Source organism: Nansenia antarctica, assembly GCF_963989245.1.
Source record: "Nansenia antarctica genome assembly, chromosome: 2".
NCBI lineage: Eukaryota > Metazoa > Chordata > Actinopteri > Argentiniformes > Microstomatidae > Nansenia > Nansenia antarctica.
The window spans coordinates 43,118,450-43,129,178 of record NC_137675.1 but is presented as its reverse complement, the minus strand read 5'-3'; the positions used below and the strand labels follow the sequence as shown (position 1 = coordinate 43,129,178).

Sequence of the window (10,729 nt, the reverse complement as noted above, 5' to 3'; positions counted from 1 at the left end):
GGTCCGGATGTCAGAACGAACCAAAAAGATATATCACTTTATTTCATAAAACACAATTGAATCAGCTCTACGCGGGTTACTAGTGGACCGCTAGGAGACCGGCCCTGCCACGACCTATCCCCCCTCCACACAGTCTGTTCCCCCCCCCGAGTTAACTAGTTCCTTAATTTAAGGCAATCCCATGCAGTTCACACCCCCATTGGACCAGGCATTAACACACACACGCTCATGCCTGTGTAGAATTTCCCCCCCATAGTCAGCACTCCGAATGTCACCCTCTCACTAGGCACTCTGAGCACACCGCTTCACACACTTAGGAGGAGGTCCTAATTAACGGGGACAACCAAACTGCATTCCTCCCTACCGACTACTAACTTTCCCCTGACCCCCTTGATCCCACTAATTCCCCCCCACTACAATCGCTTTACAATTAATAAAACCTTACATTTAATTATCCCCCCACCCAGACACGGACAACACAACCACATACGACAAACAAACAACAAGACACAACACTTCCTAATTAAAAGGACCACTTAAGGCCGGTTTAGGCTTCTGCGTCGAATTTACGTGCGTAGCTTACGTAGGTCTCGCAATTTACCTAGTGTATCCATCTGCGCGCATCAAATCCATCACCCGGAAATGTGTTGGACCACGTCATCGTAAGCGCGTCGGTAAAAGAAACCGCGAGAAACCGCGAGATTTTGAAGGATCTTAAATGGCCGCCTGTATGACGCACTATCACTGATAGTATCAGTCTCCGTTCGCTACAATTCGATACAGATGACTACCAGTCTCCGTTCGCTACAATACAATACAGACGACGAAGAAGAAGAAGAATTACAAGTACAATGGCAAATGCAGCTCAGGTGAGAATTTCGAATTATTATTAATGAACATGTTATAGTTTTCATATATGTATTTATTATTTAGGTTGTTGCATGTGTTACGCATTTGGCTGTAGTTTTGTTCATCTGGCTTGGCTAATTGGGTAATTCTATGTGGTTTAGCGTTATTAGATATGAGATTAGATTCAACTTTATTGTCATTGCTGAGTACAAGTACCAACAACAAAATGCAGTTATGCATATAACCAGAAGTGCAAATAGTGACAAAACAAAGATAAACATGTACAGCCGGCAGGGCTAAAAAAACGCCGCGCTCAGGTGGGGGGAAGGGAATGGCTTTCACGTGGTCATTATTACAAGTAACACTAAGTTAAAGATGAACTATATGCTATTTTCGAACTTTGGTAGTGTGTTCACTGTTGTATGTAGGTTGCACATATAATATGTTGAGCTCAGGTCACATATTTTCAAGCAAGATGAATTAAAGGAATGAAATATTCAATTTAAAGGAAATGAAAGTTATTTGGAGTCACATTCGATACATTCACCTAATTATATTTTATTCTTCCATAGACCAACATGATGTTTCCAGATGGACAATATCCTGCGCTTAAGAGATTGGACTTGGACACATTCCAGTGTCCATGTTGTCACAAGGCAGGGAAGTACCCTGCTCTTCTATCTCATATGCAGTTCCACCATAGTTCTGCTGTGAAATATGGAGGTAAGTCCACCTATATATTATCATGTCATCATTTGAATTTTAAATGGTGTTAATGTGTTATTTCTGTGCCCCAGCACATCCTTGGTGTAAATTAGTTTTAGATCAGACATTGTGGGCTCATTTGATGTTTGTGTGAGCTTTCACATTCCACATTAGATTTATATTACGGTTCTGACCTGTTAGCAACGCTGAATTAATTACCTAATGTGGGTTTAATTATTAATTCAAATGCAAAAGTTCAAGTTATAGGCATGGACTCTATGTTATCGAATTTTTATTTAATAAAAGTTTGGGCATTTAGCAGACGCCTGTTTCCAAAGCGACTTTTAATCAATACATTTGACTAAGCAAGTGAATCATCAATTCACCAGTCGTAGCAGGAAGAGTAATCTACCTCAGACCAGGGGTCTATTATTGTTAGTGACATGATTATGTATTGTTCTCACAAACACCTTTTTTCAAATTATGTATTTACAAAAATACAACTTATTGGTATGTTTCTAGTAGGCCTATCTTCTAAATCACTTTCTTTATTTCTTTTAGGATATGCTTTTTATAAATGCTTTTTATAAATTTATAAATATAAGGGGTGTTGCTGAGAAAATTGTTGCGGGATCCTGGACAGAGAAGACTGGTCTGGATTTGGAGGTATTGTTTGAATGTTACTATCATATTATAGCTATAGTCATAATTACCTACTATTCTCTAACTAACTTTTCTTCGTACAGGGGCTTCCGAGGCAGACCAGTGGCAATGACTGTGGTGTCTTCATGATAATGGTGAGTTATGGTAATGCCACCAAGTGATATGGCACACTTGATTGTTCCTTAAAACCATCAAAAAAATGTGTAAATGTATGTAACAATGACTGACCACCACTTAGACCTGACCAACATTCTGTTTGTGCATTTGCAAATAAAAAGGTGTGCAATAAAAGGTATTAAGGAACATTCATGTGTGCAGACCTCTCATATCACTTTCCTATGGAGTTATCAGCCATGTACATTTCATTGGATGTGTGTGACTACCTTCTCACTGAGTTATAAGCTGTAACATGGTAATCTTGTCTTTGTGTCTTTTCTCATTACAGTATGCCTGGTATTTCGCCATGGAGGCTACCTTTGACTTCAGCATTGTAAGTATTAAGAAAACAAGAACCCATTATATCAATATGCTATAAGACTTTGAATGCAAATTGAGTAACTGCTCTTTCTTTAGGATGACATGTCTCTCCTGAGAAGGTGGTTGTTGTGCCTCCGAATCTGACACGCCCCCGTGAGCCTCGTTCTGGCGCCCCCTCCCGGCCGGATTGAGTGGGCCGGATCTCTGGCTCTGTTTGCAGCAGGTGTGGGCTATTACCGTTCAGCCCAGCTGTCCCAATCACCACCTGGACAGCCGCCTACTTAACCCTGCTACAGACAGAGATCAAACGCTTGAACATAACTTTCGGTATGGACTCCCTCGGACTTCTCTCTTTTGGATTTCTCTCCCTGGCTCGACCCCTGGACTCCCCTCTGGACTACTCTCTCATGGATCACTCTCCCTGACCCGAAAAGGATCTCGGACTTTGCTCACTAGGGTAGTATCGCAGCACATAATACAACACCCCTGACCTCATACACGCACACACACATAGTATAATTACACACCCCATAACTATCGCCTGCATCACACCTTTTGTTTGTTTTTTCCACTAGTTAGTGTAGGGCCTATTTCTTTGTTTATATTTTCCATATTAAATCATTATATATTCTCCTGGCCTCTGTCTCTGTTTCTCTGGGGTTCCACCACATTTGGCTTTCCAGTTTCAAGGTGTGCATAACAGTATGTCCAAGCCAAAATGAGCCAAGGTGGAACTCCAGAGAACAAGGGTGGTTCCCCGGGTATTGGGGTTCTCCCATTAGTCATAGATTTACGCAGAGAGGTAAATAGCCATGCTATGCAACTTACCAGTCTGCAGGCCGAGCTCCAGAAGGCCTTCCCCACGGTCCAAGGTCAGATAGCCGTACTGGAGAATACCACCCGTGCCACCGTCGGGGTTGTAAATAGTCTCGAGACGAAGATGGACGCCCTGTCCGGGTCTCTCGCCTCCATCCAGCGTTCTCTGGACCTCATCGCCGCTGGCAACAGACCACCCCCTGACACGAGTTCCATATCTGGGCAGATGACTAATCCCCCGGTCGATCCTGTGAACCCCGTTTTGCTCTATCCTCCTGTCGCTCACTGGGAACCCAGGTTAGTCAGCCCCGCTCCATTCCATGGTGACTTTGATTGTTGTCGGGGTTTTCTGACCCAGTGCGAATTAGTATTTACGCACCAGCCTTCCAAGTACTCCTCCGACGGGGCCAAGGTAGCGTTTATCATGTCTCTACTCGCTGACAAAGCGCTCAAATGGGCCATAGCCGCTGTCGGGAGCAGTTCAAGATACTCCACGGATTACCCCCTGTTTAAAGCGGAGTTCCGGTTCGTGTTCGACCACCCCCAGGACGGGCAGGATGTAACCGGCCGCTTGTTAGCCATCTCCCAGGGTTCCCGCTCTGTAGCCGAGTACATGGTCGAGTTCCGTACTCTAGCCACGGAGACAGGCTGGAATGACGGAGCCCTCCTCAGCCTTTTCCACAAGGGGTTACATGATTCCATCAAGGACCTGTTGGTGCGCGACGATCCCGGCACCCTTAATGAGCTGATTACCCTGGCCCTTAGGATGGATGCACGCCTCCAGGTACGACGCACAGACCGCGTCCAGCGAGCTGTCACGCGCCCCACTACCTATCACGCCGGAACGACCCCGCCCCCTTCTCTGCCCATGCTGCCTCCTCCTCTCGTGGCTACTTCCGGGGCTGGGGAGCCCATGGAGATCGGACGCTCTCGGCTCTCGCGAGAGGAGCGAGAACGGAGGCTTCTCAACAAGCAGTGCCTGTACTGCGGCAAGGAGGGGCACATCATCCGGGCGTGTCCTGTCCGGCCAAAAGACCCAGCTCACCAGTAGGGGACATACTGGTGAGCAACACCTCTCTCTCTCAGTCCCAGGTCACCCCCAGTCGCCTATTTCCTGCCACTCTCACCTGGGGGAAGGACACCCTGTCTGTCAGCGCCCTCATCGACTCCGGGGCTGATGGTTGTCTAATCGATGAAAACTTAGTCCACCAGGCGGGCATTCCCCTAGTCCTTCTAGACCGCCCCATCATGCCTAGGGCCATTGATGGCCGTTCCCTAGGAACTATCACCCACACCACTGGGCTTATATCTCTTACGATCTCCGGGAATCATACAGAGGAGATCCGGTTCTTTGTCCTTCAGATCCCCACGTCTCCCCTGGTGCTGGGTAGACCCTGGCTCGAGAGACATGAACCTCACATCTCCTGGGCTTCGGGCCAGATCCTAGGCTGGAGAGGTACGTGTTACGCCTCCTGCCTTCGCTCCGCCCTGTCTCCCTCTAGCGACCCCAAGTCTAAGATCACTCCGCCTGACCTCACCGGGGTTCCTCACATCTACCACGACCTAGCCCAGGTGTTCAGCAAGGACGAGGCACTCTCCCTTCCACCCCATCGCCCGTATGACTGTCCTATAGACCTCCTGCCTGGTGCCACCCTTCCTAAAGGTAGACTTTACAGCCTCTCACTCCCTGAAAAGGAGGCGATGCGTAACTACATTACGGAGTCCATCAACTCTGGTATCATCCAGCCCTCCTCCTCTCCCCTCGCGGCTGGATTCTTCTTCGTATCCAAGAAGGACGGTGGACTCAGACCTTGCATTGATTTTCGGGCTCTGAATGACATTTCTGTAAAGAACCGTTATCCCCTTCCCCTCATTAGCTCCACCTTCGAACCCCTCACCCATGCCAAGGTATTCACCAAGCTGGACCTACGTAATGCCTACCATCTAGTCCGCATCAGGGAGGGGGACGAGTGGAAGACCGGGTTTAACACCCACCTCGGCCATTTTGAATACCGCGTCATGCCTTTTGGTCTATCTAATGCCCCTGCTATTTTCCAGGCCCTGGTCAACGATGTCCTTCGGGACATGTTAAACATTTTTGTTGTTGTGTACCTTGACGACATTCTTATTTTTTCTCGGTCCGTGGAGGAGCACCACCAGCACGTCCGGCTAGTCCTGCAGAGACTCCTGGAAAACCGCTTATTCGTGAAGGGGGAGAAGTGCGTTTTTCACACCAGCTCGGTCACCTACCTGGGTAATGTGGTGGAGGACGGACAGATGCGGGCGGACCCTGCCAAGGTCAAGGCCGTCGTGGAGTGGCCTCAGCCCACGGACCGGACCCAACTTAGACGCTTCCTGGGGTTCGCGGGATTTGTGAGGCGGTTCATTAAAGGGTTCAGCCAGGTCGCAGCGCCGCTTACTGCGCTTACCTCCACCTCACGGCCCTTCTGCTGGACCGCCGCTGCTGAGACCGCTTTCGGCACACTAAAACACCTGTTCTCCTCCGCGCCAGTGCTGATCCACCCCGACCCCGAGAGACAGTTCATCGTTGAGGTAGATGCTTCGGACACGGGGATCGGGGGGGTCCTCTCTCAACGGTCGGGGGAGGACCAGAAGATACACCCTTGCGCCTACTTCTCCCGGCGCTACGAACCCGCGGCCCAAAATTACGACGTGGGCAACAAGGAGCTGCTGGCGGTTCACGAGGCCCTGAGGGAATGGAGACACTGGCTGGAGGGAGCCAAACTACCGTTCCTGGTGTGGTCTGACCATAGGAACCTCACTTACCTTGGGTCCGCCAAGAGGCTCAACTCTCGACAAGCCCGCTGGGCTCTTTTTTTTAGTCGTTTCGACTTCACCCTTACCTACCGTCCCGGCTCCAAGAACATCAAGGCTGATGCTCTCTCCCGCCAGTTCCCCAAGGCGGATTCGGGTGTCGCTGAGGGGGGAGATACCATCCTGTCCCCGTCCCGGGTGGTGGGGTTCGTAACCTGGCCCGTCGAGGCTTTGGTAAGACAGGCTCAGCGGGCCGAACCAGACCCTAGGACCGGACCCCCTAACCGTTTGTTTGTGCCTACAGCTGTCCGAGCCAGGGTGTTGGAGTGGGGCCACTCCAGCTGCTTCGCTTGCCACCCCGGCGAGCGGCGGACGGCGGCATTCATCGGGAGGAGGTTCTGGTGGCCCAATCTCAGGGGGGACACCAGGGAGTTTGTGGCCGCCTGTACGGTGTGCGCCCGTAGTAAGGCCTCCCATCGGCCTCCTGCGGGTCTCCTGCAGCCTCTCCCGGTGCCCAGCCGACCGTGGTCGCACATCGCCGTGGACTTTGTTACTGGGCTTCCTGTCTCCCAGGGGTGCGACACCATTCTCACCATCGTGGACCGGTTCTCCAAGGCGGTCCACTTCGTTCCCCTCCCGAAACTGCCCACAGCGGCCGAGACGGCGGACCTCCTAACTCTCCACGTCGTACGCCTCCACGGGATCCCCTCGGATGTGGTTTCTGACCGGGGCCCCCAGTTCGTCTCCAAGGTCTGGCGGGCCTTCTGCAGAGGCATTGGGGCCACCACCAGTCTCACCTCCGGGTACCACCCTCAGTCCAATGGGCAGGCCGAGCGTGCCAACCAGGCTCTGGAAGCCGCTCTCCGATGTGTCTCCGCCCACAATCCCTCCTCCTGGGCGAAATACCTGCCGTGGGTGGAGTACTCCCTCAACACTATGGAGAGCGCCGCCACTGGTATGTCCCCATTCGAATGTTCCCTGGGTTACCAACCCCCTCTGTTTCCCCAACAGGAGCTGGAGGTGGCGGTCCCAACCACCAGGGCCCATCTCCGCCGGTGTCGCAACGTGTGGAGGACCGCCAGGGCGGCGTTGCTCCGCGCCACCGAGCGCGCCCGGCGGAGCGCGAACCGGCGGAGGGTGCCGGCCCCTGACTACCAGCCAGGTCAGAGGGTTTGGCTGTTGGCCCGGGACCTGCCCCTCCAGACCTCCCAAACCTCCACCCGGAAACTCAACCCCCGGTACGTTGGTCCCTATCCCGTGGACCGTATCGTCAACCCCACGGCGGTACGTTTGACCCTTCCTCCCTCCCTCAAAATACACCCGGTGTTCCATGTCTCCCAGCTTAAACCTGTGGCCGCCAGCCCTTTGTCTTCCCCCAGCCCGGCTCCGCCGCCGCCCCGTGTCCTGGATGATGGGGACCCGGTATGGACGGTAAACAAACTACTGGAGGTCCGCCGCCGGGGTCGCGGGTTTCAATACCTAGTGGACTGGGTTGGCTACGGGCCCGAGGACCGGACTTGGGTGCCTGCGTCCTATCTCGCCGACCCGTCCTTATTGGAGGATTTCTACCGAGCCAACCCCGGGGCCCTGGGTCCGTCGTCCGGTGCCTCCCCTGAGGAGGGGGGTACTGTTGTGCCTCCGAATCTGACACGCCCCCGTGAGCCTCGTTCTGGCGCCCCCTCCCGGCCGGATTGAGTGGGCCGGATCTCTGGCTCTGTTTGCAGCAGGTGTGGGCTATTACCGTTCAGCCCAGCTGTCCCAATCACCACCTGGACAGCCGCCTACTTAACCCTGCTACAGACAGAGATCAAACGCTTGAACATAACTTTCGGTATGGACTCCCTCGGACTTCTCTCTTTTGGATTTCTCTCCCTGGCTCGACCCCTGGACTCCCCTCTGGACTACTCTCTCATGGATCACTCTCCCTGACCCGAAAAGGATCTCGGACTTTGCTCACTAGGGTAGTATCGCAGCACATAATACAACACCCCTGACCTCATACACGCACACACACATAGTATAATTACACACCCCATAACTATCGCCTGCATCACACCTTTTGTTTGTTTTTTCCACTAGTTAGTGTAGGGCCTATTTCTTTGTTTATATTTTCCATATTAAATCATTATATATTCTCCTGGCCTCTGTCTCTGTTTCTCTGGGGTTCCACCACATTTGGCTTTCCAGTTTCAAGGTGTGCATAACAGTGGTGGTGTATTGTCCTGGTGGAAAACCTTGGGCTGGAAGGGTATGCTGCAGTGCTACAAAAATAATAATTGTATTTGTACATTTATTATCAAGAGGACTTTGGGGTAACACCTGGCCCTACAATTCAACCTTCCGGTGAAGATAATGTGTGTTAATTTCAGATATGGAAGGAAGTTTGCTCACTTTAGTGAGGAAGGCAGAGCGACCCTTCACGACAGTGTCCCACCTGTATTCAGGACCTATTCAAGTGTTAAAAGGAGTCATGCAAGCAACACCATGGTCAGTGCATCTCTCACTAAGTATCTATGACCGTGTGCCTGTTTCTGAATGGGCTACTGCTCCTAAAACACATACTCCATGCAACTTTATGGCACATGCAATATGTTTAGTGGTACTGTGTCATTCTGAATCCAGCCTGGATCTCTTTTTGAAGTAGTTAACCCTTTCATGTAAAACATACTGGCAATAATGGTGGACTCTGTACAGATGCCACTGGACACTGACGAGGACCACACGTACTTCAAGAGGCCTTACAGCTTTCCTCCTAAAGAATTGGTTAGTGTGAATGAAGTTTATTGCATACAAACATACTATCCACCATTCACAGCTGTACACATAGTCATGCTTATGTGTGTATCCTGTTACCAGGGACAAAGATGTCAGAAGCCTGGAAAGTGAAACCACACTTTCTATCAGGACACTTGAGGTAGAATGATCAAGGAAAGAAAGTGACTCATTCAGTACTTAACTGCACCTTTTCATTGTAACATGGTTAAGCACTGTATTATTATTATTTTAGGAAAGGGCTCAACAAGTCCAACACCAACGAAGAGTGACCAATGACTTGTTAGTGCATTGCATTTGCAATGCATTTTGGAAACATGAGGAGAGTGCTAATACAATTTCCATGACAGTTTGCAACCACTGATGAATGTGAGTTTCTTAAATTAATTATTAATCACTTCTTTATAACATTTTGTCTCAACAGTGAGAAGCAGCTGTCTCACCATTATATGGTCGAAAATGTGAGAAGAAAAGGAAGCTGAAAGACCATAGAGACAATGTTGAAAGAGCACTTGTGCTAAAGTGCAATCAGCAATGATGTCTTGATTGAAGCGCATTGAGTCGTATCTTGTGAGATGCGCTATAAAAATAAAGCTTGAATTGATTTGATCCCTTGTACACTTTTTTTTGGCATTTGTGTTGCAACACACCTGTACATTCTGCACTCTACCCTGTTAGCCCCTTATTTTACTCTAGACAGAAGGGTTGTAACACTTGTTATTAATTCCATTTGGTATACCTCATAAACTTTCTTGCATTTCTGGTGTTTGCATTTTACATATTCTAAATATATGCTATCTACATGTCGCACTGGATGGGGTTATTGCTGTTGACTCATCAGAAAGTAAAGACTAATTCACAGAGTGTATGAAGATTCCAGTAAGGGTTTTGTGAAGGAGCCCTAGTGCTGTTGACATCAGAAATAGAATGTTTTATTTAGCTCATCAGTGTGCACTCAGCACCATGGACACCTCCAGCCCAGCACCTTGCACCACGGTTCCTGCCCTGCTCCATGGATTACAACGATGATCGCCTGACCCTTGCCTGACTCCACCAAGTCCTTTGCCTGACCCCTCAAACCTGTTTGACCTAATAAAGTCCCACACCTGGGGTCATTGACATTCTTTTATTTATATACAGTTAGGTCTGGAAGTATTTGGACAGTGACACAATTTCCATAATTTTGTCTCTGTATGCCACCACAAAGGATTTGAAATGAAACAATCCAGATGTAATTGAAGTGCATTTTACAGCCTAAGGATGGCCTGTTTCAGTTGCATTGAGAGCTCTGTTGACTGCATGTTGTGCGTATACAGCAACAGCCTCCAAATGCAAATGCCACACTTGGAATCAACTCAGACCTTTTACCTGCTTAATTGATAAAGAAATAATGAAGGAATAAATAGCCCACACTGGCCCATGAAACAGCTTTTGAGTCAATTGTCTAAATACTTTTGGTTATTATACATAAGAGCTATAATTCATAAACCCTTCCTTCAATTTGGATGTGAATACCCTTAACCTAAAGCTGAGAGTCTGCACTTTAAGCCCAGTAAATTATGTTGGAAATCTCATATAAGATACGTTAGATCCAACGTATCAAGGAGTATTGCAGTATTGTGCAGGGCAAAACATATTCTGGAACAGAGGATGTTGTATACTGTGGTGGGTT

General features: G+C 49.3%; 2 long non-coding RNA genes across 3 annotated transcripts; both read left to right on the top strand.

Annotated features, from left to right (window-relative positions):
• Positions 1 to 755: 755 nt before the first annotated feature.
• On the top strand, positions 756 to 2,821 carry LOC308151706. The gene is made up of 6 exons (XR_013937306.1): positions 756 to 869; positions 1,422 to 1,572; positions 2,116 to 2,220; positions 2,301 to 2,351; positions 2,663 to 2,707; positions 2,791 to 2,821. It is a non-coding gene; the product is annotated as an uncharacterized lncRNA (long non-coding RNA).
• Positions 2,822 to 8,502: 5,681 nt separating this feature from the next.
• On the top strand, positions 8,503 to 9,612 carry LOC308176031. 2 transcript variants are annotated; one of them, XR_013937997.1, is made up of 4 exons: positions 8,503 to 8,772; positions 8,980 to 9,048; positions 9,142 to 9,199; positions 9,482 to 9,569. It is a non-coding gene; the product is annotated as an uncharacterized lncRNA (long non-coding RNA). The 2 variants fall into 2 exon arrangements; XR_013937996.1 differs by lacking the exon at positions 9,142 to 9,199 and having other exon boundaries at positions 9,482 to 9,612.
• The last annotated feature ends 1,117 nt before the right edge of the window (positions 9,613 to 10,729 follow it).